The sequence below is a fragment of the Rhinolophus hipposideros genome (genome assembly GCF_964194185.1).
Source record: "Rhinolophus hipposideros genome assembly, chromosome: X".
NCBI lineage: Eukaryota > Metazoa > Chordata > Mammalia > Chiroptera > Rhinolophidae > Rhinolophus > Rhinolophus hipposideros.
In genome coordinates this window covers 82,457,349-82,484,581 of record NC_138046.1, presented here as the reverse complement: position 1 = coordinate 82,484,581, position 27,233 = coordinate 82,457,349, and the positions used below count along the sequence as shown (strand labels likewise).

At 37.2% G+C, this 27,233-nt stretch overlaps 1 protein-coding gene across 2 annotated transcripts in view; it reads left to right on the top strand.

The window, feature by feature from the left end:
- NBDY (negative regulator of P-body association) overlaps window positions 1-3,630 on the top strand; it is a 59,196-nt gene extending 55,566 nt beyond the window's left edge. The window contains exon 3 of one of the 2 annotated variants that reach the window (XM_081042918.1): window positions 1,540-3,630. The gene's annotated coding sequence lies outside the window, so the exon portion shown is untranslated. The remainder of the gene's footprint in view (window positions 1-1,539) is intronic. The other variant, XM_081042919.1, reaches the window with a different exon arrangement.
- The last annotated feature ends 23,603 nt before the right edge of the window (window positions 3,631-27,233 follow it).

Below are 27,233 nucleotides of genomic sequence, written 5' to 3'. Positions count from 1 at the left end.
CCCGACCTGCAATCATTAGCTCTTAGGAAGGTATTTTTGTTCATGGGTAGTTATTCAAATTGATGTTTCTGTTAGGGGGGAGCACTGGAAACCCCTGTGTACTACCATCTTGCTTATGTCATTACCACCTCAGGCTGTTAACATCTGTTAACCTCTGGTGATTAGGAATGGAGATTATTAATTTTGTCTATATACATGTTACATCGTTTCCTTTGTTTTAGTGTGTATTACCTTTGCAGATAAAATACTTGTATATAAAACATTCAATCTTTATGATGAAAGACATCATAACAAACTTAAAAGAATTTATGTACAGTGTGACAAGATTTAAAATACATATAATGGATAAATTATCAGTTTCTAGAACATGTAAAACGCTCTTAAGTAATAATACAAAAAACACTATCCTGATAGAAAAATGTTTGGAAAGCAGACAGTTCTTACAAGATATAATATAAATGGCCAATAATAACAAATTAAGTTGACTTCATTATTAATCATGGAAACATAATTCAATATGAGATACCATTTTAGCCCATCATATTTGCAACAGTTAAAAGTCTCCATAATCCTCAATTTTAGCAAGGATGTGGTAAAATATACACTGTCTATGAAACTAAAATTTTTACAGTATTTTGTCAGTATCAAAACTTTAAAGTGTGTACTATGTATATTTTAATTATGGAACCTATGGAGATACTCCCACATACAAACGAATATGCTTCATTGTTGGTAATTTTTAAAAAGTTGCAAAGATAATAAATGCTTTTTAACAAAGTAATGACTAAATAAAATATTGCTATACAATATACTATCATGTGGCAGTTGAAATATTGGTATAGATCTATTTTGATATAGAAAAAATATTCAAGATATTATTAAATGGATTAAAACTAATTGCAGAGAATGACATATGGTATGATCTATTTTATATTCAAAATCTCTTATCTAAAACTATATTACTGTACTTTCTTTGTGTACATTTCAATACATAGAAATAGGTCTGGAAAGAATTTATAATTGTGTTTTCTTCTGGAGATAGGATGACTGAAGAAAGGCAGAGGTTTGGTGGCAAGAGTAATTTAGTCTATGTTTGGATTATATGCAGTTAAGTTATATTCATGTATTGTGTAAATAAATACAGATTTTCTAAAGAATATAAGAATTTGTTGAGGGGTAATAGGGGCAGAATGGGACCAGTCAACCAATTATGGAAGCCTAGAAAAACAAGAAACCCAGAGGTAGACATCTCAGCATTTTTCTTGGGGAGAAATGCCAAGTGTGATGGAAACACCTGGTCTGTGTGACAGATAAATCTTCATTGCGTAGACAAATATATCAAGTATAAAGCACAGTCAGTTATCAGCATCCTATGACTTTGATTTAATGTTTATGAAGAAATGCTGTAATAATTTTGCTTCTAATGTAATCTAGCGAGAAGAGAAATCGGAGTGTCATCTTCTTAACAGACATATCTCATCTGTATGATAATTGTGTTTCTCAATATAATTAATATTGTACTCATTTTATATCTTTCAGTTTTGTGATATAGTCAGCGTAACTCCATATCCTTATTTGGATGAATCCTGGGACATGATCAAAATCGGACTGTAGACCTCTAAGATTGAAGTTCATGGCCAAGATCATGGTGAACTCACAAAGCAAATAACACCTGTGAGATGATCCTGCAGCAGCCAATCCATGTTCTCTTTTGGTGACACACAGTCCTTACTGTATAATTTTGAATTCCTATAAATCCATTAAGGTCCTAACGAATTTTGTCTCTCATTGCTGTATTAGCTCTGTATGACTACTATTTAGTAAATTGTGAATTTTCAGTAAATGTTTCATAACAATTCCAAATATAAAATATTACTAAAATTAGTGTCAAATATGACCTTCTTCTACAAATGGCCATCCACTCATTCTTTCATTCTTTGTTGTAATGTGAAAATATTAGGACAGTGTATGTGGGGTTAAGTGGTAAAATATGAAAAAGGTTTAAGTTTGCAAAATATTTTCTTCACTTAACTGTGAAATTTTCTATGGTATTTATCTATGTATTCTATGATATCCCATATTCTACATCTTAAATGTTTTCCTGGTCAAGATGGTTGTTATGCTTGTTATATGTAATTTTTCATTTTACTTCTAAAATATTCATATTAAGTAAATAGGGTATCTTAGTTAAAAGCATTAATAAAAATTATGGTGAAAAATACAAGGAGAATGGGAGAACCTCAGTCAGCAACTGGCAGTATTTCATGTAGTCCATAAATTGTTCATAAATTAGATGAAAAAAATTAAAGTTAATTTTGTGGAGATCTTTATGTACATTAAATAATGTGGTAAAGATACAATAATTAAAATAATGTATTACTGGCATAAAAATATGTACACAAATCAGAGTAACAGTATATAAAATCCAGAAACAGATACAAGCTTATCTAAGAATTTAAAGGTGGCATTTCAAATTAGTGGGGAAGGGCAGAATACTTCATTAAAGTGTGTTAAGAAATCCAGCTGACCATATGGGAGAAAAATTAGATCTTCCCCTTTATGCCATAAATTTAACCCGTGATGAGATTCCCTTCCTCTTTTAATTTTTTAATTTTGTTTAAAGAATTCTTAGAGCAGTTATAGGTTCACAGAAAAATTGAGAGTAAAGTACAGAGTTCCCATATACCTCCTGCCCCCACATGCGTAAGCTCCCCCATTATCAATATCACCTAACAGAGTGGTAATGTGTTACAATTGATAAACCTACATTGATCGATTTTAATCACCCAAATTTCACAGTTTACGTTGGGATTCACTGTTGGTATTTTATAGTAGATGGGTTTGAACAAATATATGACATATGTACATGATTATAGTATTATACAGAATATTTTCACTGCTCTAAAAATCTGTGCTCCGCCCATTTTTCCCTCCCCTCACTACCCCTAACTTCTGGCAACCTCTGATCTTTTTAGTGTCTCCATAGTTTTGCCTTTTCCTGAATATAATGTAGTTGGAATCATACAATATGTAGCCTATTCATATTGGCTTATTTTACTTAGTAATACGCATTTAAATTTCCTCTGTGTCTTTCCATGGCTTGATATCTCATTTATTTTTAGTGCTGAATAATACTCCATTGTATGGAAGTACCACAGTTATAAATCCATTCACCTACTGAAGGACAACCTGTTTGTTTCTAATTATGAATAAAGCTTCTATAAATATCTGTGTGCAGATTTTTGTGTGGATATGTTTTCAGTTTTGGGGAAAATACTAAAGAGCACAATTGCTGGACTGTAGGGTAAGAGATGGTTACATTTTGTAAGAAATCAACTGTTTTCCAAAGTGGTTGTACCATTTTGCATTTCGACCAGCAATGAGTGCGAGGTCCTGCTTCTCTATATTCTAGCCAGCCTTAGCTCTTGTCAGTGTTCTGGATTTTGGTCATTGTAGCAGGTGACATATGATGTGGAGTATTTTTAAATGTATTTATTTACTGTGTATATCATCTTGGTGATGGGTCTGTTAAGATCTTGTTCGTTTTTTAATCAAGTTGTTTTCTTGTTGAGCTTTAAGAATCATTTGTATATTTTTGAATAACAATCTTTTTATGAATATTTTCTCCCCAGTCTGTGGCTTTTCTTTTCATTCTCTTGAAATTATCTTTTGCAGAGCAGATGTTTTAATTTTAATGAAGTACAGCTTATCAGTTATTTCTTTCATGGATCATCCCTTTGGTGGTGTATATGAAAAGTCATCATCAGACCCAAATTCATCTAGGGTTTCTCCTAGATCTAGGAATTCTACCATTTTGCTTTTCACATTTAGGTCTGTGATCTATTCTGGGTTCATTTTTGTGAAGGGTGTAAATTTTATGTCTAGAATCATTTTCTTGCATATGGATGTCCAGTTTTTCTGACACCATTTGTGAAGAGACTTTCTTGTTTCATTGTATTGTCTTTGCTTTTTCAAAAATCACTTGCCTGTATGTATGAGGTGTGACAGGTAAGTTCATGAACTTGCCACCGTGTGCTACATTGGCAGTACTGTACAAACAGCTTGGTAAGGTTTCATAACCTTGGTATGTGAGTGCCTCACAGCTGTGTTTGTGTAGGCATGTGGTGGTGTCTTGCTGAGTGGTGTTCATTATTGTGTGTTTTTGTGTGCCATTGCAAGAATGTCTGAGCTTGAATTAGAGCAAGAGACAAACAAATTTCTTGTTAAACTTGGCATGAGTGGAAGTGAAATCAGGGACATGTTAGTCTAAGTTTATGGGGATAATGCCATGAAGAAAACGGCAGTGTACAAATGGATTAAACATTTTTCTGATAATGCATCACTGATGAAGAGGTCAGCACAAGCCAGTAATGAGCAGAACTGATGAAAACATTGCAAAAATTCATCGAATTGTGCATCAAAATTTTCGGCTGACTGTGAGAAGCATAGCAGACCAAATAAACATCAGTAGAGAAATAGGAAAATCTTCACTGAAAATCTTGGCATGAGAAAGGTGTGTGCAAAAATGGCCCCATAGGAGCTCACAAATGAACAAAAGCAAAGGACAAAGTTTTCCAAGACCTTTTAGAGAAGGAAGACAATGTTTTGGGCCATGTTATCACTGGTGATGAGACATAGGTGAAACAATGTGAGCCTGAAACAAAGTGCAAAAGTGCACAATGGAAGTCAGTTAATTCTCCACAATCAAAAAAGTTCCATGAGTCCAAATCAAGAGTCAAAACAATGTAGCTAACCATTTTTGATATCACAGGGATTCTTCATTATGAATTTGTACCAACTGGACAGTTAACTAAGTTTACTATTTGGAAGTGCTGAAAAGGCTGCATGAAAAAGTTAAATGACCTGAGCTTTTTGACAACAATTCTTGGCTCTTGCACCCCGACAATGCACCAGCTCACACAGCACTGTCTGTGACGGAGTTTTTGGCCAATAAACAAATAACTTGGAACACCCTCCCTACTCATCTGATCTGGCCCCCAGTGACTTCTTTACCTGAAGATAAAGGAAATATTGAAAGGAAATATTGACATTAGGGTAAGGCGACAGATCTGAGAGCCATTCCAGGAAAATAGTTCCAAAATTGCATAGCTTCCCAAGGGGAGTACTTTGAAGGTACTTTGAAGGTGACCATAGTGATATTCAGCTATGAGGAATGTAGCACTTTTTCTAGAATGAGTTCACGAACGTAATTGTCGGACCTGGAAAGTGGGTCTCTTTCTTGGCTCTCTATTCTGTTCCATTGATTTGTCTATTTGTCTATTGCCAGTGTCATGTTGTCTTGATTATTGTGGCTTTTTAGTAAGTTTTAAGTCAAGTAGCATCAAACTTTCAGCTTTGATTTTTGGTTTTCTTCAACATTGTGTTGGCTATTGTGGGTATTTTGATTCTCCTTATGATCTTTAGAATCAGTTTGTTGTTATCGATAAAATAACTACCTGGGATTTTGATTGAGATTGCATTGAATCTATAGATCAATTTAGGTGGAACTGACATCTTGACAATATTGAATCTGCTTATCCACAAGCATGGAATATCTCTCCATTTAGTTAGTTATTTGGTTTTGTTTATCAGAGCTTTGTAGTTTATCTCATATTGATCTTGTACATATTTTGTTAGACTTTTAGCTAAGTATTTCTTTTTTTGCTGCTGTGTAAATGGCATTGTTCTTAATTTAAAATTCCTCATGTTCATTGCTGGTACATAGGAAAGCAATTGACTTATACATTAACCTTGTAATCTACAACCTTGTTATATTCCTTTATTAATTCCACGTGTTTGGTGTTTTTTGGTCACTTCTCTCAGATTTTCTGCTGTTTGGTGTTTTTTGGTCACTTCTCTCAGATTTTCTGCATAGACTATTATGTCATCTGCAAAGAAAGACAATTTTGTGATATATATATATATACATATATATGTACATATATATGTATACAAATGTATACATACTTTTTATTTCATTTTCTTTTTGCATTAGCTAGTACTTTCAGTACAGTATTGACAAGGTGTGGTGATAGAGGACATCCCTTGCCTTGTTCCTTATACTAGTGGGAAAGCTTTGTGTTTCTCACCATTAAGTATGATGTTAGCTGTCTGTTTGTTTTAATTCAATATCAAGTTGAGGAAATTCCCTTTTATTCCTAGTTTATTGAGAATGTCATTCTCAATGGGTGTTGGATTTTGATACAATGCTTTATTTGTGCATTTATTGATAGGAGTATGTGCATTTTCTATAGTCTATTGATGTAATGGATTGATTACATTAACTGATTTTAGAATGTTGAACCAATATGCATATTTGGGATAATTCCAACTGATTTTGGTGTACGATTTTTTTCGTATGTTGTTGAATTTAATTTGCTAACATTTTTAAAAATTTATTCGGGTGACAATTGTTAGTGAAATTACGTAGATTTCAGGTGTACAATTCTGTATTACATTATCTATAAATCCCATTCTGTGTTCACCACCCAGAGTCAGTTCTCCTTCCATCACCATATATTTGATCCCCCTTACCCTCATCTCCCTCCCCCCAAACCCCTTACCCTCTGGTAACCATTAAACTATTGTCTGTGTCTATGAGTTTTTCTTTCTCATTTGTTTGTCTTGTTCTTTTGTTGTTTTTGGTTTATATACCACATATCAGTGAAATCATAGGGTTCTCTGCTTTTTCTGTCTGACTTATTTCGCTTAGCATTATATTCTCATGATCCATCCATGTTGTCACAAATGTTCCTATATCATCTTTCCTTAACGCCGAATAATATTCCATTGTGTATATATACCACAACTTCTTTATCCATTCATCTATCGAAGGACATTTTGGTTGTTTCCATGTCTTGGCCACCGTAGACAAAGCTGCAATGAACATTGGCGCACACTAAGTTTTTTGCATGTATGTTTAGAAAAGGTGTTGGTCTGTAGTTTTCTGATAATGTCACTTTCTGCTTTTTGTATTAGGTTAACGCTGACCTCATGAGTGAGTTGGGAAGAATTCTTCTATTCTCTGAAAGAGGTTAGAGATAAATGGTATAATTTCGTCCTTAAACAGTTACACAGACTTCACCAGTAAACCAGTAACCCAAACAGTGGGCCTGGTGCTCTCTCTCGGAAGGTTATTAATTATTGTTTAAATGTCTTTAATGGATATAGGCCAATTCATATTGTCTGTTTTGTGTGTGTGTGAGTTTTGGCAAATAGTATCTTTCAAGCAGTTGGTCAATTTAATTTAGGTTATGAAATTTGTGAGTGTAGAGTTTTTCATAGTATACCTTTATTATCCTGTTAGTATCTGTGGGATCTGTAGTCATTTCCCCTCTTTTGTTTCAAATATTATTTTTTGTGTCCTCTTTTTTCTTTATTAGCCTGGCTAGAGGCTTATCAGTCTTATTGATATCTTCAAAGGAACAGCTTTTTAAAAATCTTTTTAGGTTTTCTTCCAGCTTTATTGAAGTAAACTGACAAATATTGTATATACAGAGGGTACCAAAAAAATGTATACACATTTTAAGGAAGGAAAACTATTAAAATTGTAATACTCAATATATACCAATAATAAAAGATGAGTACAATTCTCATTTAACTTCTGCAATTTCCACAGGTGCTCAAAGTGGTTACTATCAGCGTCCAGACCTTTCTGATTACAGCGAACTACTGCTTGAGCAACGTTGACCAAAGTGTCCACTTGTATACATTTTTTTGGCATCCCCGGTATTTATGGTAGGCAATGTGATGATTTAGTGTATATATATGTATACATTGTGATATGATTATGACAACCTAATTAACAGCCATTGTTTCACATAGTTACATTTTTGTTATTGTGGTAAATTCCTCATCACATAGAACTTACTATGTTAACCATATTTAAGTGTACAGTTAAATTATATTAAATATATCGTGCAATCATCACCATCATCCATCTGCAGAACACTTTTCATCTTGCAAAACTGAAACTCTGTATTCAGTATATTCATGCTAGACTCTGGCAACCACTATTCTAAATTCTTAGCCTTCCCTTTGCTCCCACAGCTCAGCTTCAATTAATCAGTATTCTCTGTTACTATAAGTTTTGTTACGCGTGCACACACACACACACTCTTCTTCTCCACATGAGTGAAATCATGTAATATTTGTCTTTGTGTGTCTCGCTTCTATCATTTGGCATAATGTCATCCAGGTTCTTCTATGTTGTTACAAATGGCAGGATTTTGTTATTTCTCATGGATGAATTACACACACACACACACACACACACACACATAGTGCCAAAAAATGTAAACACATTTCAAGAAAGGAAAAAAACTTAAAATTTGTAATACTGAATATATACCAATAACAAAAGATGAATGCAAGTCACGTTTGACTTCTGCAATTATAAGAGGTGCTCAAAGTGGTTACCCTCAGTGTCCAGATACTTCTGATTATGGCGAACTACTGCTTGAGTAACGTTGATCAAGGTGTACACTTGTATACATTTTTTCACACATCTGGTATGTATGTGTGTGTATGTATGTATCCATTGTATGTATATATATATACACGTATATACATATACATATATATATGTGATCACATTCATCAATGGATATTTAGGTTGTTTCCATATTTTTTCTAATATAAATAGTACTGTAATGATGGAGATGGGAATACAGATATCACTTCTCAATAGTAATTTTTATTTATTTATTTATTTATTTATTTATTTATTTATTTATTTATTTATTTATTTATTTAGGATGTATACCCAGAAGTGGTATTGCTGGATCAAAGGGTGTTTTGTGGTTTTTTTTTTTAATTTTTAAAGAAAACGCATACCATTTTCCAAAATGTCTACTGTGTTTCCCCGAAAATAAGACCTAGCTGGACAATCAGCTCTAATGATTCTTTTGGAGCAAAAATTAATATTATTTTACTATAGGACCAGGTCTTTATAATATTATATAATACCAGGTCTTATATTAATATTTGCTCCAAAAGATGCATTACAGATGCTTGTCTGGCTAGGTCTTATTTTCAGGGAAATGGTATCTGTGTATTTCCATCAACAGTGTATAAGGGTTCCCTTTTCTCCATAATCTTACCAACACTTGTTAAATTTGTCTTTTTGTTAATGGCCATCCTGTCAGTATGACGTGATGTTTCATTATGCTTTTGATTTGAAGTTCCCTGATGATTTTTTTAAAAGGATATAGAATAAGAAGCTTTCTAAGATATTTTAAATTTCCTAAGCTAAGTGCCATAAACTTCAATGAACTTTTATTTTCTTTTGGTATCTTCTATGTATGATGTTGAACATCTTTTCATATACATGTTGGTCATTTGTATGTCTTTGGGAAAATGTCTATTCAGATCCTTTGCCAATTTTTAAGTTGGATTATTATCGTGCTGTAGAATTTTAAGAGTTTCTTATATATTGTGAATATTAATTTCTTATATATATGGTTTTTCTTATATTTTCTCCCATTCCATTGGCTATGTTTTGATTTTGTTGATTGTTTCCCTTGCTGTGCAGACACGTTTTAGTTTGGTGTAGTCCCACTTGTTTTTTTGTTTGTTTGTTTTTTGCTTTTGTTGCCTGTGCTTTTGGTATCTTATTTTTTTCTTTTTTAATTACATTTATTGGGGTGACAATTGTTAGTAAATTTACATAGATTTCAGGTGTACAATTCTGAATTACATCGTCTATAAATCCCATTGTGTGTTCACCACCCAGAGTCAGTTCTCCTTCCATCACCATATATTTGATCCCCTTTACCCTCACCACCCACCCGCCACCCCCTTACCCTCTGGTAACCACTAAATTATTGTCTGTGTCTATGAGTTTTTGTTTCTCATTTGTTTGTCTTGTTCTTTTTGGTTTATATACCACATATCAGTGAAATCATAGGGTTCTCTGCTTTTTCTGTCTGACTTGTTTCACTTAGCATTATTCTCTCGAGATCCATCCATGTTGTCACAAATGTTCCTATATCATCTTTCCTTAACGCCGAATAGTATTCCATTGTGTATATGTACCACAACTTCTTTATCCATTCATCTATCGAAGGACATTTTGGTTGTTTCCATGTCTTGGCCACCGTAAACAAAGCTGCAATGAACATTGGCGTACACGTGTCTCTATAGAGAAATGCTTTTATATTTTTGGGGTAGATACCCAGGAGAGCCATTGCTGGGTCATATGGTAATTCTATTCGTAATTTCTTGAGGAACCTCCACACTGCCTTCCATAGCGGCTGCACCAGTCTGCATTCCCACCAACAGTGTATGAGAGTTCCTTTTTCTCCACAGCCTCTCCAACACTTGTTACTATTTGTTTTGTTGATGAAAGCCATTCTGACTGGGGTGAGGTGATATCTGATTGTGGTTTTCATTTGCATTTCTCTGATGATTAGCGATGTTGAGCATTTTTTCATATGTCTATTTGCCATTTGTATATCCTCTTTGGAGAAATGTCTCTTCAGGTCCTCTGTCCATTTTTCAATTGGGTTGTTTGTTTTTTTGTTGTTGAGTTTCATGAGTTCCTTGTATATTTTGGATATTAGCCCCTTATCAGAGGAACTGTTTGCGAAAATCTTCTCCCATTCAGTTGGTTGCCTCATTATTTTGTCAATAGTTTCTTTTGCTGTGCAGAAGCTTTTCAGTTTCATATAATCCCATTTGTTTATTTTAGTTTTTACTTCCATTGCCTTTGGAGTCAAATTCATAAAATGCTCTTTGAACCCAAGGTCCATAAGTTTAGTACCTATGTTTTCTTCAATGCAGTTTATTGTGTCAGGTCTTATGCTTAAGTCTTTGATCCATTTTGAATTAATTTTGGTACATGGTGACAGATAGCAGTCCAGTTTCATTCTTTTGCACGTAGCTATCCAATTCTGCCAGCACCATTTATTGAAGAGGCTGTCTTTCCTCCATTGTATGTTTTTAGCTTCTTTGTCAAAAATTATCTGTCCATATTTATCTGGTTTTATTTCTGGGTTCTCAATTCTATTCCATTGGACTATGAGTCTGTTTTTCCGCCAATACCAAGCTGTTTCGATTATTGTAGCCCTGTAGTACAAGGAAAAATCAGGGAGTGTGATACCTCCAGTATTGTTCTTTTTTTTAAATATTGCTTTGGCTATTCAGGGTCTTTTGTGGTTCCAAACAAAACTGATGATTTTTTGTTCTATTTCTTTAAAAAATGCCATTGGGATTTTAATGGGGATTGCATTAAATCTGTATATGGCTTTGGGTAATATGGCCATTTTAACTATGTTGATTCTTCCAATCCATGAGCACGGAATGTCTTTCCATTTCTTTGTGTCTTCTTCAATTTCTTTCAAAAATGTATTATAGTTTTCAGCATATAAATCCTTCACATCCTTGGTTAAGTTTATTCCTAGGTATTTTATTCTTTTTGCTGCAATTGCAAAAGGAATTGTTTTTTCTATCTCTTTTTCTGAGATTTCATTGTTGGTATATAGGAAAGCAATGGACTTTTGTACGTTGATTTTGTAGCCAGCAACTTTACTGTATTCATTGATTGTTTCTAATAGCTTTTTGGTGGAGTCTTTAGGGTTTTCTATATATAGGATCATGTCATCTGCAAAGAGTGACAATTTAACTTCTTCATTCCCAATTTGGATGCCTTTTATTTCTTTCTCTTGCCTGATAGCTCTGGCGAGGACTTCCAACACTATGTTGAAAAGTAGAGGTGATAGGGGACAACCTTGTCGTGTTCCTGAACGTAGAGCAAAGGGCTTCAGCTTTTCACCATTACTTATGAGATTAGCTGAGGGCTTGTCGTATATGGCCTTTATTATGTTGAGGTATTTTCCTTCTATACCAATTTTATTAAGTGTTTTAATCATAAATGGATGTTGTATCTTATCAAATGCTTTTTCTGCATCAATTGATAGAATCATATGATTTTTGTCATTTATTTTGTTTATGTGATGTATCACATTGATGGATTTGCGAATGTTGAATCATCCTTGTGCCCCGGGGATGAACCCCACTTGGTCGTGATGAATAATCTTTTTAATGCATTGTTGTATTCGATTTGCTAGAATTTTGTTTAGGATTTTAGCATCTGTATTCATCAGAGATATAGGTCTGTAGTTTTCATTTTTTGTGTTGTCCTTACCAGGTTTTGGTATCAGGGTAATGTTGGCCTCATAAAATGAGTTAGGGAGTACTGACTCTTCTTCAATTTTTTGGAAGAGTTTGAGCAGGATTGGTATTAGATCCTCTTTGAAGGTTTGGTAGAATTCATTGGTGAAGCCATCTGGTCCAGGACTTTTGATTTTGGGAAGGTTTTTGATGACTGATTCAATTTCGTTACTGTTGATCGGCCTGTTAAGATTTTCCAGTTCTTCATGATTCAGCCTTGGTATGCTATATGTTTCTAAGAACTTGTCCATTTCTTCTAAGTTATTAAATTTGGTGGCATATAGTCCTTCATAGTATTCTTGGATAATCCTTTGTATTTCTGTGGTGTCCGTGATAACTTCCCCTTTTTCATTTCTGATTTTGTTAATTAGTGTCTTCTCTCTTTTTATCTTAGTGAGTCTAGCCAAGGGTTTGTCGATTTTGTTAATCTTTTCAAAGAACCAGCTTTTTGTCACATTAATTTTTTCTATTGTCTTTTTGTTCTCTATTTCATTTAATTCTGCTCTGATTTTTGTTATTTCCTTTCTCCTGCTGACCTTGGGTTTCGCTTGTTCTTCTTTTTCTAGTTTTTTAAGGTGCATCATGAGGTTATTTATTTGGGAATTTTCTTGTTTCTTGAGATAGGCCTGTAATAATATAAAGTTCCCTCTTAAAACTGCTTTCGCGGCATCCCAAAAATTTTGGTAGGATGTATTTTCATTGTCATTTGTTTCTATGTATCTTTTGAGCTCTCCTCTAATTTCTTCTTTGACCCAGTCGTTCTTTAAAAGTATGTTGTTTAGTCTCCATGTATTTGTGTTTTTTTCTGCTTTCTTTTTGCAGTTGATATCCAATTTTAAAGCTTTGTGATCAGAGAATATGCTTGGTATGATTTCAATCTTCTTAAATTTGCTGAGGCTGATTTTGTGTCCCAATATATGGTCTATCCTTGAGAATGTTCCATGTACACTAGAAAAGAATGTATAGTCTGATGTTTTAGGATGAAGTGCTCTATATATGTCAATTATGTCCAATTCATGTAATGTGTCATTTAGGGCTGCGATTTCGTTATTTATCTTCTGTTTGGATGATCTATCCATAGCTGTCAATGATGTATTTAAGTCCCCTAGTATAATTGTGTTTTGGTCAATTTCTCCCTTTAGTTCTGTTAGTAGTTGCTTGGTATATTTCGGTGCTCCCTGATTGGGGGCATAAATATTGATGACTGTTATGTCTTCTTGTTGTATAGTCCCCTTTACCATTATGAAAGGTCCATCTTTGTCTCTTGTTATCTTTTTCACCCTGAAGTCTGTTTCATCGGAAATCATTATGGCTACACCTGATTTTCTCTGGGTACCATTTGCTTGGAGTGTCAATTTCCACCCTTTCTGTTTGAGTCTATGCTTGTCCTTGTAGCTGAGATGTGTCTCTTGTAGGCAGCATATGGTTGGGTTTAGTTTTTTGATCCAATCTGCTACTCTGTGTCTCTTTATTGGTGAGTTAAGTCCATTTACATTTAGGGTGATTATTGATATGTGAGGATTTCCTGTCATTCTGTCTTTAGTTTTCTGGTAAGGCTGTGTCACCATTGTTTCTTTGCCTTTTTGTTGTTGTCTGTTATTTCTGTGTGGTGGTATTCTATGATGTTTCCCTCTGTTTCTTCTTTTATTACAGTATGTATTTCAGATTTGGATGTTTTTTGAGTGGTTGCCCTTGAGTTTATGTAAAAGAAAGTTTGATATTTAGAGTATTCCAGTTTCTTCAGTACGCTTACTTTCTCTATTCCCATATTCCAGTTCAGGCCTTTACGCTCCCCCTTTTTATGTTTCGGTTGCCACAAGTTGTCCCTGTTGATGGTGGTCTAATAGCCTCCTTTAGTATTCCTTGTAGTGCAGGTCGTGTATTAGAAAATTCCCTCAGCTTCTGGATGTCTGGAACGGTCTTTATTCCTCCTTCATATCTAAAGGAGATCTTTGCTGGATATATTATTTTTGGCTCATGATTTCTCTCTTTCAATAGTTTGAATATTTGGTTCCATTCCCTCCTAGCTTGTAGAGTTTCTGCTGAAAAATCTGATGATAATCTAATGGGCTTTCCTTTGTAAGTTACCGTCTTCTTTTCCCTGGCTGCCTTGAGGATTCTTTCTTTGTCATTGATTTTAGACAGCTTCAATACAATGTGCCTTGGTGAAGGCCTTTTGGGATTGAGGTAATTAGGTGTTCTGTTTGCTTCTTGGATTCGAGGATCCAGTTATTTCCACAAGTTTGGGAAGTTCTCATCGACGATTTGTTTGAATATATTCTCTGTTCCCTTCCCTCTTTCTTCTCCTTCTGGTATGTCCATTATTCTTATATTGCTCTTTCTGATGGAGTCAGAAAGTTCTTGTAGAGTTCTTTCATTTCTTTTAAGTCTCAAGTCACTTTCTTCTTCCCTCTGTGTAAATTCCAGGTTCCTATCTTCGATGTCACTGATTCTTTCCTCCATCTGGTCAACTCTACCTAAGCTGGATATTTTATTGTTAATTTCTTCTATTGAGTTCTTCATCTCCAGAAATTCTATTTGGTTCTTTTTTCAAAATTTCATTCTCTTTTGTAAAATGCTCATGGTGTTCTTTGATTGTGTTTCTGAGTTCATTAAACTGCCTTTCTGTGTTTTCTTGCATCTCGTTCAGTTGTTTTCAGAATTGGAATCTTGAATTCTCTGTCATTTAAATCACAAATGTCCATATCTCTAAGTTCCTTTTCTGGAGACTTTTCACTTTCTTTCTGAGCTATCTTGTTGCCTTGGTTATTCATGGTAAATCACTTAGTAAATCACTGATTTACTATTTCTCTTCCTAGACATCTACAGGAGTGGCTTCTGCAACAGGTTGATAGGTATGCGAAGAGCTTTTGGAGTTCCAAAGCTCTTTCTGCACCAGATTCAGAGCCTGTATGTTTCAGCAGTGCTGTTTACTCTTGCAGGGATCCGCCCAGATAGGTGGGGCCAGGGGCGGGGTGAGTTGTGAGAGGTGGCCCAGAGCAATGGCGGTGACCACCACCACAGCCAGTCCTGCTTCCACAGTTCCCTCCCCTTTGCCGGAACTAGTTGAGCTGCGAATCTGTGTCTGCGGTCCACAGTTCTCAGAGCAGCAAATATTCTGTCCTTTGATCCGACACTGCTACTTTATCGCTTGTAGCACCGGGCAGGTGGGGGCGGGGCGAGCTCTGGAGGGTAGGGAGGGGCGGCTAGTCTCTGTGCCTAAGGCTTCCGTTCTCCGCTCAGCAGTGAGCGCTTAAACCACTGATTTCAGCCCTCTTCCCTCAGTCTTTGCTCCCAGGTCTGCCGTGAGCGAGCGTTGGGTTCAGCTGTGGTATATGCTGCCCCCTCAGCCCTGTGGGCCGTAAGCGGAGCCCTAGCAGTCCGAGTCCTTCCCTTTCCCGCTGCTGCGGAAGATCCGGGAGCAGCGGGCTGCGAGTACTGAGCCAGGTGTGCGTCCTGTGCCCGGGCGGCTCCGTCTCCGCACTTCTCCTCTCCCTCCTCCCCTGCTCGCGCGATTCACCCACCTGGAGGTGAATTCAGTAGTGGGCCTCTTCGTTTTTGCCTGTCTGCTGTGCAAGGAGTCCTTTGTGGAGTTATTGTTGTCCGATTCGTTGTGAATTCCAGGGGAGCGTTACAGAGGCTCACCTCACGCCGCCATTTTTTTCCGAAAACTGGTGTCTTATTTTTAAAAATTGTCAGAAATGATGTCATTTAGCTATTAAATTGTGTGCCAGAATAATGTGCCATCTAGTGTCATATGGGCAACTGCTCTCATGTCTTTGAGGTACCTTATGCCTTAGATTGTCTAAGATCATCTAACATTCTACTATTGGTACTACAGGTGAGGAAACATACTAAACTTCACATGAGTTAAAAGTGGTGTCAACAAAATGGCATTTATCTCTAATTAATAGAGTTTTCATCTTTCATGCTTTTTACAAGTAAATTCTACCTGTAGCTTCATCTTTAACATGACACTGTTTGAATCTGCTGACAAACATTCTCTTTTACCATACACTATTCAGGCTCTTTTGAACTCTCTTCTCAACTAGGCCCTGACTCTTTCATATTTGTCTCTGCTTTGTCAAAGATAGCAAGAATCCTGGGAAGTAAGTTCAGCCAGAATCCCTCATGCTTGATATCTGATCACCCTCAATACCTAATCGGGTTCTTTATCCTGCACCATCCCCTGAATGAAGGCACCATCCTGGCCTGCCTTCAGCAAGAATCCTTTTAGGTCAGTTTAGCCAGAATTCTCTCTTTTTATCTCTGATATTTCCTCAGTAATTTTCTATCTACTGACCCCACCACCACCACCCTGCTCCTTGCTAAAAATTTCCATTTCCATGTGTATTCAGAGTTGAGCCTTACCTGTTTCCCCCACTGTAAGACCGCTTTGCAGTGCTCCCTATATTTACCATGATAGTCGTGCCTTGAGTGAAGTTTTTCTTATCTCTAGGGTAATGAATGCTGTTTTTCTTTTAACATTTATGGTGCTATGGCACAGTTAGTATCTGATTCATCGTTGAACTCCCTGGCCTCTCACCCAGGACCCTACATGTGTACTTTTGAAGCCTTTGTCTTCACTTTTAACTGGTTAGGTGTCCTTTGGTAGGTCCAACTCCTGAACCACTGTTCTGGACAAATGATTGTTCAGGTATCCATTGGTAGGTACAACTCCTGAACTACTGTTCTGGACAAATGTCTGTTGAAGCTGGTAAGGACAAATTTTTATTTTTAAGATTTTTGAATATAATATAGAAGTTGGGTTAGAGTCCCAGGCAAACAGAGGCTGCATTAGAGTCCTAGGTTCTCTCTAAGAATCTGGATTAGCATCCCAGGTAAGTAGAAGCTGGATTTGAGCCCCTTCATTTCAAAGATACCTGCTAGGCTAGAAGTCATCCTGGCTCTCTGTCTTGAATGGGGGATTAATCATTCGCCCTCTGGGCCAGAAGTTCTTTTGACACCTTGTTCTGATTGGAGCTCATGTCTAATTCCTGGACTGGAAGTCTTTCTCTTAGCTCCTTGTTTTGAGTGGAGTTTGATCCTTCCTTCCTGGGATAAGTATTTTTATTCCTGGTTCTTTGTGGAACCTCTCTTCTCTCTATTTGATCCTGCTTCTCCAATGGGAATTTATCAGTTGATTGAAATGCCCTTCTTGACCCCGAGCTGACTATATGTTCTGCCAGTTCTGTCTATCTCATTGGCATGATTTTTCTGAGGATAGTTTAGAATTTTTTGGCCTCCTTGAGAGTAATCCAATCTCCCCAAACTGGCTCCTTTAAGAACTCTCCATTTTCATTGCTTCTACTCCTCCCTTCCTGGTTTAACACCTCTGATAATCCCTTCAATCTCTTGAATCATTTAACATATTTTCCTTCAAATCACTACTTCCTCCATCCTTCTGCCCATCCCTGCCAGATTTAACCTTCCCTCTTCAGCTTGTGAGGTCCTGTAGTCTCTTGAACTTTAGCCCCATGCCCCTATTGGGACCTCTCAAGGGACTCAGGTTTAGCAACAGCAAGTGCCTGAGGCTGAAAAGGAAAAGAGCTAAATGGAAACAGAGTGAATTGTTTATCCACTCAGATAATTTTGGAGACCTCCAGATAGCCATTAGATATCTCTTCACCCGAAGATATAATGTAATCCAGAAGATTACATATCTAGATAAAATTTTAAAAGTCCTACAAATATGGATAAAAGGCATTATCCCTCATATTTAACAGGTAATCTTAACTTGTCCCATTTTGGCCAGAAACAATTCACATATACAGTGGAGTAAAATGAAAGCTATTTTTTATAAACCAGTGAGTTTTGTATTAGTATGTTGCCTGATTCTTGGTTAAAATTTTATAATGAAATGTATCCTATCTCTGTTTGCATCTGTCTATATGTATGTTTGTATGTATTAATGTCATGTGTATGTACCATGTTTTTCTACCACCAGGTATTACCAAAGTAATTTATAAAATATATTTTGACTCCTATTTAAATTGACTTGGAGATAAACGAGACCTTATATAAACTCATTATACCTAAAACTAACAAAAATATACAAACCCAAAGGCTTTTCAAGTTAACATGAGTTATGAAAATCTTTGGTAAATCAGATTAATGTAATATTGTTAGCTTAATGAAAGCATCTGTGTCTTCTCAGTTAACAGCATTAAATATAATGCCAGCATACATTTTTATTCTACCTGGGTTTCCTAGCAAAATAAGGTTTAAAGTAGATGACAGATACATAACTTGAAACGATGTCTAGCTTTGATTGGTGTCATAGTATGTGTGCCTAAAAGCAGTTTCCAAAATTTGTTTTGATCATTTTTAACCATAATTATGCTAAGTTAAGTAATAGATATTTATTAAGTGTCTGGGCTATTTATAAGTAATATAAGCAACTAAAACAATAATTACTGAACCTAATATTAAGTTTAGATACTTTGGTCATCTTGTTTTTATATGGTATAGTGAAGTTAAATATATTTGAGACTGTGAATAAACATGAAAAAATGTACTATACATAGGATGTCACCAAGATTGTAGTGTAGGAGACCCCAGCCTTTATCACTTCACAAAGATAAACAATTTGACAGTTCTCCATGAATAAAACCAGCTCTAGAAGAGCCCTGGAGTACATTTAAGAAAATTCAATGTAGTGGAACAAAATATCTGAGAATAACTACACAAAAAGAACAGGTTAATTTTGCCTGCATCATTCCATCCCCCAAACCAGCATTGCTCATCACCAAGAGGGAACTCCCCACCTAGAAAGAGTTCCCCTAATAGGAAAAGTGAAAATGAAGTAAATGAACAGCTTCCCAAGCCTTTAGGGGCATTGCAAGAAGAAGCAAGTTTGGTTTCACCCCACCCAGAGACTGACAAAGCTGAGACACAAAGAGATGGCTAGGGGGGCCGGCCCCGTGGCTCAGGCGGTTGGAGCTGCGTGCTCCTAACTCCAAAGGCTGCCGATTCGATTCCCACATCGGCCAGTGGGCTCTCAACCACAAGGTTACCAGTTCGATTCCTCCACTCCCGCGAGGGATGGTGGGCTCCGCCCCCTGCAGCTAGCAACTGGACATGGAGCTGAGCTGCGCCCTCCACAACTAAGACTGAAAGGACAATAACTTGAAGCTGAACGGCACCCTCCACAATTAAGATTGAAAGGAGAACAATTTGACTTGGAAAAAAAGTTCTGGAAGTACACACTGTTCCCCAATAAAGCCCTGTTCCCCTTCCCCAATAAAATCTTAAAAAAAAAAAAAAGAGAGAGAGAGATGGCTAGGGAAAAAAAAGAAAATTAGAGGCCACAAGTTTCAGCCATGCATTAAGAATGACCGTGGTTCTCTGTGACCATCTCTGCAGTAAACCCACTCAGCTGCTTTCACCACTGAAGAAACCAGTGGCCAGTACAGACCCCCTGCAAATTTCACCCCACAGGTGTTCATGTTTGTCAGCCACATGAGTCCCACCCAACTTTCTCCCCACCCATTCCAGAGCCTTCGACCTGCACCAGCAGACACTCCAAGCCTGTGCTGATGCATAACTACACAATGCCAGCCTAGACTTCCACAACTGACTCGTACCATCATGGGCATGCTTGGTGCTAGCCCCTCCAGTTGTGCACCTTCACTCTAACAGCCAGACATACATCATCATTCTCCATTGCTGGAGGATCATGGTATCATCCTTTAGCAATGGAAGTGCACACTAACAACCAAAGCCATCACAACTCCTTATGGATGCAGAATCCGTTCTGTCTCCTGTCATTGGTCGGCACTACTGGACTCACCTGTAGCTAGCTCCACCAGCTGTGCACCTGCATACCCCTGGTCTGACTGCTGATGTTGGCCTCTACTGCCATGCACCTATAACAAGGCTCAGCAGCTACAGTACTGCATGCCAACAGCCAAGGCTCCAACAACTGCAAGTGTACCTGCAGTTTGCCCCACACCTTGTTGCTTGCCCTGGTCCAAAGTACTAAAAGTGTTTCTGTATCAGCTCCTTCCACCACATAAGCAACTTTAGCTGGTTCCTGCAGCTGAATGTGTGTACCCCACTGGATCTTGCTACCACAGATGCCTACCTGGGTCCCTAGCAACTGGACTTGGAGTCACTGCTGAGGGCCCCAACAGCCTTTGAAGCTTCTGAGGACACTCCATAGTGGTTGAGAAGGAAGAGGTCATTGTCAATTCTGTGGAACCCTGCAGCTGGAACTAACAAAACACTACCATCTGGACCCACAGCTGCCACACTTCCCTATACGTGGGACACTGCACCACTAGAACAGAGGTCATAGCATGCTACAAGCTTCAGTGTACCTTCAATTGTAGATAAAGATCTTTCCTTATCAAAGTCAGTCCATAAATTGTGGAAGAGGTACCTGCTTTCTCAAATGTGCAGACACCTACAGAAGGCTACATGGATCACAAAAAATCAGGGAAACATGGCACCACCAAAGGACACAGTAAATTTCCAGTAACTAACCTCAAAGAAATGGACATAGAGTAACTGCCAAAAAGGAATTAAAAATACTTCTTCTAAAGATGTTCAGATAGCTACAAAACAACACAGATGAACAATGTAACAAAATTACAAAAAAAAAAAATCAAAAAAAAAAACCAAAAACGAGAAGTTCAACAAAAACATAGGAAAAATAAAAGAAAATCAAACAGAAAATTTGGGATGAAAAACAGAATGACTGAACTGAAAGATTTAATAGACAGCTTCAACAGCACACTGTAAAAGCAGAAGAAATATTCAGTGATACTCCTTCAGTGGCTGGCAGCCTGCGTTGACCCATGTTGCAGTCTTTCTTGGACAATGCTTGGTCTATGGGCCCCAGGTGGGTGGTGGCAGCCCTCAGTGTGCCCTGAGCTTACTGCTGAATGACCCAGGGTTAGCACTGATGCCAATATGAATCTGCATTAATCTGGTGAATACCTCTCTTCCCACCCTGATGAATCCCTAAGACCCCACCTCACCCAATTTCCATACCGCCCAAGGCTTCTTCAGTGGCTGAGCCTTAGGGGGTAGGCGTCAGGGAGCAGCAGGCCTCAGGATACCCTGGAGTTTTTTGCTGAGCTACCCCAGCCCTGGTACTGGTGGCATCTGGCCTCAGTTTGCAGAATGGCGTCTCCTATGTTACTCCAGGTCCAGCACAGGCAGCAAACAACTGCAGATCACTTTGTAGCTCTTACTAGGTAGCCCCAGGCTGGTCTCATATAGCAGCTGACATTGGCTTGCACAGGAGTCCCTCCCAAGAGGCCCCAGAATCAATACGCCCAGACACCACCTTCAGACCAAAACAGAATACCACCTGATTAGCTCCACAAGTGGCACACCCAGAGGGGGATCTTGGCAGGCACCAGAGCTTGCTAGGGAAATTCCTGCTCTGTACAGTCAGCCCACACACAGAAGCTCATATTCTGTGATCATGGCCAAACCTCACAGTCAGCCTGAGGGTGAATCCCACTCCTGATGTGCCAACAGGAATCAAGGCTCAACAACAATAGGAGGACACACACAAAACACACAAAGGACAGTCCTAGAGAACCTGACTGAGTTACACAAGGAAATAGCCACTGGGAACCACAAGATATACACTACATAAGGGCACCCTGCAAAGACTGGGAGAAAGCAAACCTACCTGATACATAGAAACAAATACTGGGAGTCAGCCAAAATGGGAAGGCAAGGAAATATGAATTAAATGAAAGAACAGAACAAAGCTCCAGGAAAAGAACTAAACAAAATGGACACAAGCACTCTACCAGATGCAGCGTTCAAAACACTGGTTATAAGGATGCTCAATGATCTCAGTGAGAACTTCAACAAAGAGATATGAAACAGAGATATGAAACATAAAAATGGAGATAGAAAATTTAAAGAGAACCAGTCAGAAGTGAAGCACACAATAACTGAAATGAAGAATACACTGGAAGGAATCAATAGCAGATTTGAAGCAGAGGATCAAATCAGCAATTTGGAAGACAAAGTAGCAGAAAATAATTGGCACAGCCACAAGAAAAAAGAAACAGAAAAGGAGAATAGTTTAAGGGACCTCTAGGACAATATCAAGGATAACAGGGCTTGATTCGCATCATAAGGTTACCAGAAGGAGAAAAAAGAGAGCAAGGGATTGAGAATCTAGTTGAAGAAATAATGACTGAAAACTTCACTAACCTGTTGAAAGAAATAGACATACAAGTCCAGGAAGCTCAGAAAGTCCCAATCAAGATGCATCCAAAGAGGCCATACTAAAACACATAATAATTACAATGTCAAAGTTTAAAGACAGATAATCCTAAAAGCAGCAAGAGAAAGGCAGTTAGTTACTTGCAAAGGAGCTCCCATGGCTGTCAGTTGATTTCTTAACAGAAACTTTGCAGACCAGAAGAGATTGGCATGAAATATTAAAAGTGATGAAAAGTAGGAACCTACAATCAAGACAACTCTACCCAGAAAGGCTATCATTTAAAATTGAAGGAGAGATAAAGAGGTTCCCAGACAAGAAAAAGATAAAGGAGTTCATCACCACTAAATAAGTATTACAAGAAATGCTAGACAGACTTCTTTAAGAAGAAGAAGAAGGGGGAAATAAAGAACATAAATATGAATAACAAAATGGCAATAACTATGCATTTATCAATAATCAATTTATATTGAAATGTATTAAATCCTCCTATCAAAAGATACAGGGCATATGAATAGATAAGAAAATAAGACCCATACATATGCTGTCTACCGGAAACTCAATTCAGATAAAAAAACACACACACTTGGTGATGTCATAAAAATGGAGGCTTGACGTGATCCTATTGAAATCTCCCCTGGAATTTACAACAAATAAAACAATTATAACTCCACACAGGACTCCCTGCACAGCTGACAGGCAAGACTAAGAGGCACACTACTGAAATCATCTAAAGGTGGGCAAGTTGTGCGAACATGGGATGAGGGAAGAGAGAATTGTGGAGACGGGGAAGCGTGGGTGAAGGACACAGATGTAGCTCAATGCTCTGAGGTCACTGCATTCCGGAAGTAACCCCACCAGTGAGAGAGGGAAGTACTCGGACTGCTAGGGCTCCGCTAATGGCCGACAGCGCTGAGGGGACAGCATATAACACTGCTGAACCCAATGCTCAGGGCAGAGACCTCAGAGCAAAGCCTGAGGGAAGAAGGCTGAAAACGGTGGTTTAAGCTCTCACTTCTGAGCAGAGAACAGAAGCCTTAGGCACTGAGCCTAGTCAAACATACCTACCCTCCCAGATTCGCTGTGCCCGACATGCACAGTGCTAGAAGCAGAACAGTAGCAGTGTCAGATCAAAAGAACAACATGTGCAGTTCTGAGAACTGTGGTCCACAGACATGGACTCTCAGCCCAACTAGTTTCGACAAAGGGGAGGGAGCTACGGAAGTAGTACTGGCTGTGCTGGTGATAATTGCCATAGCTCTGGGCCACCTCTCACAACCCAACATGCCCGTCTCCACCTATCCAAGCAGATCCCTGAAGGAATAAACATAGCTTCTGAAACAAACAGGCTCTGAATCTGGTGCAAAAAGAGCTTTGCAACTTCAGAAACTCTCCACACCCCCCACCCATGGAGGCAGCGCCCTGTGACCCAGGTGAGCTATTCTCAGGAGAAGCCTGCCTTCCAGGGAATACCCCATTGTGCGAGGAGCCGGAATAGTGCAGAGAAAATATAACACTACAGTATGAGAGAATAAAAGGCTGCAGTCAGAGAGAAAATATAACATTCTACCAACACATACTAGAAAACAAAAGAAAGACCTCTTTCTATCAACCTGTTGCAGAACCCACTCCTGTAGAAGTCTAGGAAGAGAAATAATAAATCAATAATAGCCATGAATAACCAAGATAACAAAATACCTCAGAAAGAAGATGAAAAGTCTCCAGAAAATGAACTTAAAGACATGGAAATATGTGACTTAAATGACAGAGAATTCAAGATTGCAGTTCTTAAAAAACCCAAGGAGATGCAAGAAAACGTAGACAGGCAGTTTAATGAACTCAGACACAAACAAAGAACAAAATGAACATTTTACCAAAGAGATTGAAATTTTTAAAACAAACCAAAGAAATTTCTGGAAATTAAGAATTCAGCAAAATAAATTAAGAATGAAACAGCCAGCTTGGATAGTAGAGTAGACGAGATGGAGGAAAGAATCACTGACATTGAAGACAGTAATCTGGAAATGACACGAATGGAAGAAAAAAGAGACTTGAGATTTAAAAGACATGAAAGAACTCTACAAGAACTTTCTGACTCCATCAGAAAGGACAATAAAAGAAAAATGGGCATACCAGAAGGAGAAGAAAGAGACAAGCAACAGAGAGTGTATTCAAGCAAATAGTCAATGACAAATTCCCAAAGTTGTGGAAAGAAATGGATCCTCGAATCCAAGAAACAAATAGAACACCTAATTACCTCAATCCCAACAGGCCTTCTCCAAGGCACATTGTATTGAAGCTGTGAAAAATTAATGACAAATAAAGAATCCTTAAAGCAGCCAGGGAAAAGAAGATGGTGACCTACAAATGAAAGCCCATTAGTTTATTATCACATTTTTCAGCAGACACTCTATAAGCCAGGAGGGAGTGGAATCAAATATTCATACTATTGAAAGAGAAATTATGAGCCAAGAATAATATAGCCACCAAAGATATCCTTTAAATATGAAGGAGGAATAAAGAACTTTCAAGATATACAGAAACTGAGGGAAATTTTCAACACACGATCTGCACTACAAGAAATACTGAAGGAGGCTATTCGACCAGCATAATTAGAGATGATTTGTGACAACCAAAGCATAAAAAGGGGGAGAGTAAAGCTCTGAAATGGAATATGGGAATGGAGAAAGTAAGCATTTTAAAGAAAATGGAGTAATCTAAATCTGAAATATTCTTTTACATAAACTTAATGGTAACCACTCAAAAAAAAAAAATCCAGAAGTGAAATATATAATAGAGTAAAAGAAGGAAACAGAGGGAAACATCATAGAATACCACCACACAGAAGTAATAGACAACAACAAAAACCAAAGAAAAAATGGAGACCCAGTCTTATCAGAATACTAAAGTAGAATGATAGGAAATCCTCACATGTCAAGAATCGCCCTAAATGTAAATGGCCCGAACTCACCAACAAAAAGGCACAGTGTAGCAGATTGGATCAAAAAACTGAACTCAAGCATATGCTGCCTCCAAGAGACACATCTCAGCTACAAGGAAAAACATAGACTCAAAGTGAAAGCGTGGAAATTGACACTCCAACAAATGGTATCCATAAAAAATCAGGTGTAAACATACTGATATCACATGAAACAGACTTCAGGATAAACAATGTAACAAGAGACAAAGATGGACAATTCATAATGGTAAAGGGGACTATACAACAAGAAGACATAACAGCCATCAATATTTATGCCCTCAATCAGGGATCACCGAAATATACCAAGCAACTACTAACAGAACTAAAGAAAGAAATTGACCAAAACACAATTATAGTAGGGGACTTAAATGGATCATTGACAGCTACGGATAGATCATCCAAATAGAAAATAAATAAACAAATAGCAGCCCTACATGATACATTAGATGAAATGGACATAATTGACATTTATAGAGCACTTTATCCAAGAACATCAAATTACACATTTTTTTTTTTAGTGTACATGGAACATTCTCAAGGATAGACCTTATATTAGGATATAAAACGAGCCTTAGCAAATTTAAGAAGATTGAAATCATATCAAGCATATTCTCTGATCACAAGGCTTTGAAATTGGATATCAACTGCAGTAAGAAAGCAGGAAAAACCACAAATATGTGGAGATTAAACAACATACTTTTAAAGAATGACTGGGTCAAAGAAGAAATTAGAGGAGAGATCAAAAGATACATACAAACAAATTAGAATGAAAATTAATCTTACCAAAATTTTTGGGATGCAGCGAAACAAGTTTTAAGAGGGAAATTTATGTCATTACAGGTCTATCTCAAGAAACAAGAAAAATCCCAGATACATAACCTCACATTATGTCTTAAAGAACTAGAAAAAGAAGAACAAATGAAACCCAAGGTCAGCAGAAGAAACAAAATAAAACTCAGAGAAGAACTAAATGAAACAGAGACTAAAAATACAATAGAAAAAATTAATATGACAAAGATCTGGTTCTTTAAAAAGGTTAATAAAATTGACAAAGTCTTGGCTACCTCACTAAGATAAAAAGAAAAGACGCTAATAAACAAAATCAGAAATGAAAGATGGGAAGTTACCACAGGTGTCACAGAAAAACAAAGTATCATCCAATAACATTGTGAAGGACTATATGCCACCAAATTCAATAACCTAAAAGAAATGGACGAATTCTTAAAAACATCTGGCCTTCCTAGGCTGAATCATGAGGAATTGGAAAATCTAAATATACCGATCACCAGTAAGGAAATTGAGTCAGTCATCTGAACCTTCCCAAAGGAAAATTCTGAGACCAGATGGCTCCACTAGTGAATTCTACCAGTTTCAAAGAGGATTATATACCTGTCCTACTCAAACTCTTCCAAAAAATTTAAGAAGAGACAGTACTCCACAACTCATTTTATGAGGCCAACAGTACCCTGATACCAAAACCAGGTAAGGATAACATGAAAAAAGAAAATTACAGACCAATACCTGTGATGAACACAGATGCAAAAATCCTAAACAAAATTCTAGCAAATGAAATGCAACATGCACTAAAAAGATTATTCATCACGACCAAGTGGGATTCATTTCAGGGGCACAAGGATGATTCACCGTATGTAAATCTATCAATGTAATACATCACATAAAATAAAGGACACAAATCATATGATTATACCCATTGATGCAGAAAAAGCATTGACAAGATACAACATCCATTTATGAGTAAAACATTTAATAAAATCGGAATACAAGGAAAATACCTTAACATAGTAAAGGACATATATGACAAACACTCAGGTAATATCATAAGAATTGGTGAAAAATTGATGCCCTTTGGTCTATGTTCAGTAACAT